The sequence below is a fragment of the Rhincodon typus genome, chromosome 25, assembly GCF_021869965.1.
Source record: "Rhincodon typus isolate 14 chromosome 25, sRhiTyp1.1, whole genome shotgun sequence".
Taxonomy (NCBI): Eukaryota; Metazoa; Chordata; class Chondrichthyes; order Orectolobiformes; family Rhincodontidae; genus Rhincodon; species Rhincodon typus.
Window position 1 is genome coordinate 38,333,121 of NC_063356.1, and position 9,105 is coordinate 38,342,225.

Consider the following 9,105-nt stretch of genomic DNA (forward strand, 5'->3'; position numbering starts at 1 on the left):
CAGGATTGGAGTACAGTAGTGGAAATGTTGCTTGGAACCTGGTTAAACTACACGAAGTACTCTAAGCAATTTTGCATTACCGCCATACAGGGAAGACAACAAAGGTTCACCAGACTTGCTCCTGGGATGGTGAGACTTTCCTATGTAGGGATATTGGGCAAATTGGACCTGTATTCTCTGGAGTTTGGAAGAATGAGATTTCATTGAAAGCTGTAAAGTACTTAAAGGGATAGACACAGTAGATGTAGGTGAAATGTTTCTCCTGGTTGGAGAGTCTAGGATCATGGAGCACAAGATGCCTCTAAACACAGAGATTAGTGAACAGTAGTGTCAAGTACTGATCCTTACAGTATCCCACTTGCCAGTCTGCCAACATGAGAATGATCGACTTGTTCCTGTTTTCTGTCAGCTTGGTCATCCTTAAAACCATGCCAATACCTCCTATATCATGCTTTAATTTTGCTGACCCAACTCCTGTGGGGAACCTCATCAAAAGCTTTTGAAAATCCAAATACAAAACATGCACCGGCTCCCCTTTACCAATTATGATTTGCAGCATCCTCAAAAACCTCCAAGAAGCCCGTCAAACAATTTTCCACTCTCAAATGGTGGCTATGCACAATCAGATCATTTTTATTCAAGTGACCATTTATCACATCTTTTAGCTTCTAGCATTTTCTTTATTACGGATATAAGGCTGTCAGGTCTGCGGTACACATTTTTTTTTAACCTCGTCCCTTTTTTTAAATTGTGGGGTGATACTTGCAAGCTACCAATCCAGAATCAATGGAATTTTGGAAAATAGTAATCAATGCAACACTTTGGTATGTAGACCATCAGGTCGTGTTAACTTACTAATTGCAACATTTCCTCAGTCTGCCTGTTAAGGGTTCTTTGCAGCCAGATGATGCAATGTTGAAAAGTTTTAAAAGAAGGTTGCCCCCACGTATGAATCCCCTGGCCCCACAAACCATCCTTCTTCAACACTTTAATATGGTACAGTCCAGTATGTCATGTAATGTGCACCAAGGAACAACTAAGTTGAAATTAACTACCACGATCCACTACGTGCTTACTCCCATTCTCAAGTCACACCACTGAGGGGGTGATACCAAATACAGGCCAGAGGATGCCACATATGGAAGGAGCAAAAACTGGTCAGCTTTTAAACAAGACTTACAATTATATAGCGCATTTCACAACTAACAGCAACAGCCAACCAAGTACTTTTTAAGTGTAGTCACTTGTAGATATCTCAACAGGTTGATTGTACTTGAACCCAGTCACTAGCACTGCACAACAACAGCACTAAAGTGAAAAGTGGTGACATGTCTATTCCCATGCTATCCCAAACAGTTTAATTGAATATTTTGTTTTAGCAGATTGGAGAAAGGCACTTACTGAAATTTGATGCAGGCATTTTCATCCACTAAGTCACAATGCCAACCAGCCTATAAGAACCCATTCCTATTCATCACCTTCCTTTTTAGTAGACAAGCACTTTAACCCACCAAGCTACAGCACACAAGCTGGTCCATTAGAACCCACTCTTATCACCCGCCAAGGAATTCCAGACCAGGTCTGCCAGTATTTTGAAGTATGTCCAAGAAAAGCATGGTCAGGGACCTTGAATGACAGGACTTCCCCAATGCAATGCCAGAAATAGAAAAGGCCAGTTCACTATGACAGGCTTCCTGTTTTACTTTGTGTAAGATTTACAAATATTACTATGCTTAAGCAAAATGTCCAGATTAAGCTTGCATTTGGCAAAGAATAGCCAAATAAGACATCTGTGGCTCAGTGGTTAGCACTGCTGCCTCACAGCACCAGAGGCCCGGGTTTGATTCCCCCTCCTTGGGCAACTGTCTGTGTGGAGTTTGTACATTCTCCCTGTGTCTGCGTGGGTTTCCTCCAGGTGCTCCAGTTTCCTCCCTCAGTCCAAAGATGTGCAGGCTAGGTGAATTGGCCATGCGAAATTGCCCATAGTGTTCAGGGATGAGTAGATTAGGTGGGTTATAGGCGTATGGGTCTGGGTGGGATGCTCTGAGGGTTGGTGTGGACTGGTTGGGCCAAAGGGCCTGTTCCCACACTGTAGGGATTCTATTAAAAAAAAAACGATACTATTAGATGAGTGCTTCTGGGTCAGTGAAGCAACTACCATTGAATGGAGTTTTCCTGCTTCCTGCAATACCAGCTAAGTATATGCATCAGTGGAAATGGGAGGACAACAGGATTAGGTGGGGCCATAACACTTCCATCAACTGAACAGCAAATAAGACTCCCTATCAAACTTCACAAATCATGTGGAGATGCCGGTTTTGGACCAGGGTGGAGAAGGTCAAAAAAAAAAATCACAACACCAGGTTATAGTCCAAAGGTTTATTTGAAAACTCAAGCTTTTTGAGCTCAGCTCCTTCTTCAGGCGTAGTGTGAGAGAGAGGGTATGACACACAATTTATAAGCAGAAAGATAACAACCCTAAAACTGGCTGCGTCTTGTTGAATGTTTAATCAGTTAGGAAGAAGGAGACTACTGATTAAAATACAAAATCTAGATTCCTCTCAAATCATTGTCCTGAGATAATTAAATGTATACAGGAGGTGATATCTCAAGTCAGACAATGCAGTTTAGGCAAGGTCTTGCTTAGAATCTGTGTTTTAAACTGAAGTCAGGTTTTAGCGCACACGCACACACACAGGTACACATTATTTCATCCAAGATGTTTGTGTAGTTTCAGATACATTCTGTTTTGCTTGAAAAAACTGACCCCGGTTTAAAACATTGACAGATTCTAAGCAAGATCTCACACCTAAAATGCATTGCCCGGCTTGAGATGTCACCTCTTGTGTACATTGATAAAACCCTTAATTATCTCAGGACAATGACGTGAGAGCAATCTGGATTTTGCATTTTAATCAGTAGTCTCCTTCCTAACTGATTAAAGATTCAATAAGAGATGGCCCGTTTTAGGGTTGTTACCTTTTCGCTTATAATTTCTGCGTCTTATACCCGCTCTCTCTCTCACTACATCCGAGGAAGGAGCTGAGCTCCGAAAGCTTACCTTTTCAAATAAACCTGTTGGACTATATCCTGGCATCGCGTGATTTTCAAACTTCATGAAAAATTACCGTCAGTGAGGAACTGTAAATGAGAGTGTGACAGCCCTTGAAACCAAGGCAACATTTGACAAAGTATGGCCTTAGCAAAACTGAAGTTAATAGAAATGAGCAGGAAAATTCTCCACCAGGTAGAGTCAAACTGAGCATAATGGAAAACGTTTGCAGTCAACATAGCCTTTTTCCCCCCCGTAAACCCTTGAACTGTTTTCAGCACGGCCATGCACAAGCAGTAATTTAAACAGGCTGGACTTGCTTGTGACCTGTGCAAAACCTTTCGAGTTGCTGCAAGGCATAGAGGGATCGTGGACTGTGGTTCTTGGAGGCCAATTATCTTAGCACTAGTGAAATTCAAACTCAGGATCCTCTTAGGGTCATGTCCTAAGCCAAGTCAACCCAACTTTGATTGCTTCAATGACCTTACCACCATTATACGTTCAGAAGTGGCAATATTCACTAAAAATTATTAACTATTTAGTTCTGATCACAACTCTTCAAATAATGATGCAGGCCATAACCACGTGCAAAAAGGCATGGACACAACAGCAGCTTCAAAACCCACAATTCAAACCATGAGAAAAGTAAGCAGGCGCATGGGAAAACCACATGTTAAACATCTCATCCACGTTATAAGCCCATCCCCACTGAGCACTGTATCAATGTTCCTTCATGTTTGCTGGACCATAATCCTGGATCTTTATACAAACAGCATTCAAGATATAATTCAGAGACTGCAACAGTTCAAGGCAACAGCTCATCATCACCTTCTAAATGCACTTAGAGATGGAATAAATGCTGGTTTTGCCAATGACCTCTGCATCGTCCCATTAATGAATTGTTTTTTAAAAAACAGCTCATGTTCAGGCCTATACTTCATCTGGCACAAAGCAATGTTGACCATCCCTAATCAGTCTTTAACTTTCCAAATACATGTAGATCTTGCCCCTCAGAATCCCCTCCAATGACTTACCCACCGCGGATGTCAAGCTCAGTGGTCTACAGTTCCCTGGCTTTTCCTTACCATCTTTGTTAAATAATGGCACCACATGAGCCACCCTCCAGCCTTCCGGCACCTCACCCAATGCAATCCCAGCAAGGCATTCAGCAATCATGTCCCTAGCTTCCCATAAAGTTCTGAGAAACACCTGATCAGGTCCCATGGATTTATCCACCTTTGTGTTTTAAGACGTTCAGCACCTCCCCCTCTATAATACGAACACTTCTCAAGATATCACTGTTTATTTCTCCAAGTTCTCTAACTTCCAGATCCTTCTCCACAGTAAATACTGAAACGAAATGCTCACTTAGTATCTCCTGCAGTTCCACACATAGATGGCTTCGTTGATCTTTAAGTGGCCCTATTCTCTCCCTAGTTACTTTTTTGCCCTTTATGTATTTGTAGAATCTCTATGGATTCTCCTTAACCCTATTTGCCCTCCTGATTTCCCTTGAGTATACCCCTACTGCCCTTGTACTCTGATGGATTTACTCAATTCCAGCCGTCTACACCTACTACTTGTCACCTTCTTTTTCTTGACCAGAGTCTCAATTTCTCTAGTCATCCAGCATTCCCTTCCAGCCTTGCCCTTCACAACAATAGGAAGACTGCCGCTGGACTCTTGCTATCTCATTTTTGAAGGCCTCCCACTTTTCAACTGCCCCTTTACCAGTTAATTAGCCTCTGCAATCAACTTTTGAAAATTCTTGCCTAACGCCGTCAAAATTGGCTTTACACCAATTTAGAACTTTAACTCTTAGATCCAGGGAATTAGACCAGCGAGCCTGAAATCAGTGGTGGGTACGTTGTTGGAGGGTATTCCGAGGGACAAGATCTACAAGGACGTGGAAAGGCAAGGACTGATTAGGGACAGTCAACATGGCTCTGTGCGTGGGAAAGGTCATCTCAGAGTAAAATGGGACCTTGATCAGATAGGATGATGGACCAAGAAGGGGCAGATGGAGTTTAATTTAGATAAATGAGAGATGTTGCATTTTGTAAGGCATATCAGGACAAGACTTATACATTTAATGGTAGGGTCCTGGGGAGTGTTGCCAAAGAGACCTTGGGGTGCAGTTTCATAGTTCGTTGAAGATGGAATCACAGGTAGACAGAGTAGTGAAGGCAGCATTCGGTACACTAGCTTTTATTGGTCTGTGCATTGAGTATAGGAGTTTGGGTGTCATGTTGCAGCTGTACAGGACATTGGTTAGGCTGCTTTTGGAAGAGTGCATGCAATTCTAGTCTCCCTGCTATAGGAAAGATGTTATTAAACTTGAAAGGGTTTAGAAAAGATTTACAAGGATGTTCCCAGGGTCTGACAGTTTGAACTATAGGGAGAGGCTGAATAGACTGGGGCTATTTTCCCTGGAGCGCAGGAGGCTGAGGAGTGACCTTATAGAGGTTTATAGAATGAAGGACATGGATACAGCGAATAGCCAAGGTCTTTTTCCCAGGGTAGGGGAGTCTAAAACTAGAAAGCACTGGTTTAAGGCAAGAGGGGAAAGATATAAAAGGGATCTAAGGCAACTTTCTCATGCAGAGGGTGGTGCATGTATGGAATGAGCTGCCAGAGGAAGTGGTACAAATACAACATTTAAAAGGCATCTGGATTGGTACATGAATAGGAAGGATTTAGTTGGATATGGGCCAAATGCTGGCAAATGGGACTAGATTGGTTTGGCATATCTGATCAGCGTGGACGGGTTGGACCAGAGGATCTGTTTCCATGCTGCACGACTCTACGACTATGACCCTATGGTATCTCTCATTGGACTCATCTCTAAACTGTTCATAAAATTACCTGGACTTACAACTGCATTTCCTGCTGGAACTATCCAAATGCCTTATACACCAATTTCACCAGGCATGAACTATGTCATAGATAATAGTAACAGTAGGCCAATAAGCCCTTCAACCCTACTCTGCCATTCAATATGATCGTGGCTGATCATCCAATTCAGTACCCTATTCCTGCTTTCTTTCCACATGCTTTAATCCCTTAGGTCCCACGAACTATATCTGATGTTTTCTTGAAAACATTCAAATGTTTTGGCCTCAACCACTTTCCTTGGGAGATAATTCAGCCGACAACATTGCTCTCCACCAACTTGTATCCAAATCCCAGAACATCCTGCTGCCCAGAATTAAAACATAACTCTTAACATGTCTCATGCTCATTGATCCACAGTCCAAGATATCCCCAATCCAGATTGTCAGTCCGCCTGCTAGGATCCACCTCCCCAGTCCTGCATTCCACCTGCCAGGATATCGCAAACCTTAGTCCTGCAGTCTATCTTCCAGGCTACCACCAACCAGGGCCACAATCCCTCTGCCGGGATATCCCTCAGACCAGACTCATATCCCACTGCCTGGGATACACATCACTCTCTACTCCAGACTCATTATAGTCTTGATTCAGTTGAACACCTACAGAGGAGTTTAATTCCAGGTAACATGAAAGCAATTTCCCTTGACTTCATAGATAACACAGTTTGGGGCTGGAGGAACACAGCAGGCCAGGCAAGTTGACATTTCAGGTCAGGATCTTTCTTCAGAAGTGGGGAGGGTGAGGGAAGCTCAGAAATAAAGAGACAGGAGGGGTGGGGCTGGGGAAGGGGAAGATAGGTGGGATGGTGATAGGTGAGTGCAGGTAGGGAGTGGTAGGGATTGGTCAGTGAGGTGGGAGGGGCAGATAGGTGGGAGGGATGATGGACAGGTTGTGTCAGGTCAAGGAAGTGGGGATGAGAGGGAGGGTTGGCGTCGGGATGAGGCCAGGGTTGGGAGATTTTGAAACTGGTAGAGTCCACATTTAGGCCATTGGGCTGTAGGCTCCCAAGGTGGAATATGAGGTGCTGCTCCACCAGTTTGTGGGTGGCGTCATTGTGACACTGGAGGCGGCCCAGGACCGACATGTCACCCAGGGAGTGGGAGGGGAGCTGAAATGGTTCGCGACCAGGTGTTGTCATTTGTCACGAACAAAGCGCAGGTGTTGTACAAAATGGTCTCCGAGCCTCCACTTGGTCTCACCAATGTACAGGAGGCCACATCGGGAACAGCGGATGCAATAGACCACATTGATGGATGTGCAGGTCTACTGTGGAAGGTTTGCTTGGTGCCTTGAGTAGAGGTGAGAAGGGAGGTGTAGGGGCAGGTGTAGCACTTCCTGCAGTTGCAGGGGAAGGTGCGTGCGGGGGCTCGTGGGGAGTGTGGAGCAGATAAGGGAGTCGTGGAGAGAGTGGTCCCTACGAAAGGGGTGGAGAGGGAAATGTACCTTTGGTTGTGGGGTCAGATTGTAGGTGGCAGAGAATGATGCGTTGGATATTTCACATATCACCCCACCAACCTCCGTACCCAATGTATCATTCTCCGCCACTTCCACCACCTACAATCCAACTTTTGTAGGGACCGCTCTCTCTTCAACTCCCTCATCCTTGCCACAATTAATTCTGGCTCAACCAGTGAAGTCCACACCCTCTGGATGAATAATAAAAAAAAAAACTCACTCCAGGAGCTTCTCAGAGTAAGAGTCCTAAGTTGAACCATCTTCAGCTTCATCATCAACACCATACTTCAATAAGACCAGAATTAGGTATGTTCACCAGAAATTGCCTCAGGTATGAGGGAGTCCTTGCCCACATGCAGCAAAACCTTAGTAACACACAAGCTTGAAGTAATAAATACGAAGTAACATGTGTGCTGTAGGGCTGCCAGGCAATGACAACCCTCAAGACAGACCAGCCTGCCCGCCTTGACATTTAAAACCATAAATAGTGCTCACCATTAATATCCTTAGGGTGAATTAGAAGGATCACCCATGTAAATACTGTGGCACAAGAGGTCAGATGCTGGATATTCTGAGGTGAGCGATTCACCTCAATTCTGCAAAACCCTGTAACTATCTAAAGGCACAAGTCAGGAGTGCGACAGAATAGACTCCAGTTGCCTGAATGATCCAGCTAGAACAATACTGCAGAAGCTCGACACCTCCTGAAACAAAGCAGCCTTCCACAACCAACATATAGTGGCTGCACTGTGCTGCTACTAGGTGTACCACAGCATTTCACCAAGGCTTCCTTGGGAGCACCTTCCATATCTGCAACCTCTATCACCATGTAGATGGCTGCTTATTGGATGCCCTCCAATTGTCACACCATTCTGACATGGAAACATATCAAAAATACACTGTTGCTCCTTTGTTACCATTCGAATCAACTTGACAGTATTTCATGGCACATTTTGAATGTCATGCCAGAGGTGGTACTCATTTTCCTTGCGAATGCATCAAGTTCTGCATGTGAAGAGAACATGTTACCATGGATCCAAGATCAAAAATATTGTTCACCACTTTCAGCAGGGTATTGTTTGGTCTGATCAATGCAGGGGTGCGGCACCTATCTAATGAACATACTCTTTTTCAGGAACAAAAACAAAGTTGCTGGAGAAGCTCAGCAGGTCTAGCAGCATCTGCGAAGGGAAAAAAAAAGTTAACGTTTCGGGTCCAGTGACCCTTCCTCAGAACCGGACTCAAAACATTAACTCTTTTTTTCCTTCACCGATGCTGCAGACCTGCTGAGCTTTTCCAGCAACTTTGTTTTTGTTCCTGATTTACCGCATCCGCAGTGCTTTCGGTTTTCATATGACATCCTTTTTGATGCTTATAATCACAAAGAAAAGGTTACAGGCATCAGATTATTGGAGTATTTGTAGCTGACTTTCAATGCAGCAGTGTGCTGCAGATTGTAAAGCTGCCGCCTATCCTAGAATGCAATCTACAATCTGAGAAAGTACGGCAAAGAGGTACATTCTGTTCCCCGCAGTGAATCCCACTTGCAGAATCTCATAATAAAATTTCCTAATGTGGTCTCATTCATGTCTTCCTTCTTGCCTCAAGCTTGAAACATCTCCAACACATCTTCCCTTCCAAATTTATACCTTCAGGATAAACCAAGCCCCAACCCACATCTCTTCACACCTTTTCTCAATGTGAAA

The 9,105-nt window shown here is 44.0% G+C and overlaps 1 protein-coding gene across 3 annotated transcripts in view; it reads right to left on the bottom strand.

Annotated features, from left to right (window-relative positions):
• The window catches only part of nras (NRAS proto-oncogene, GTPase), a 63,631-nt gene that overhangs the window by 44,130 nt on the left and 10,396 nt on the right, over positions 1-9,105 (bottom strand). The window contains exon 1 of one of the 3 annotated variants that reach the window (XM_048611991.1): positions 9,089-9,105. The exons of the other annotated variants lie outside the window; for them this stretch is intronic. The gene's annotated coding sequence lies outside the window, so the exon portion shown is untranslated. The remainder of the gene's footprint in view (positions 1-9,088) is intronic. 3 annotated transcript variants of the gene reach the window in all.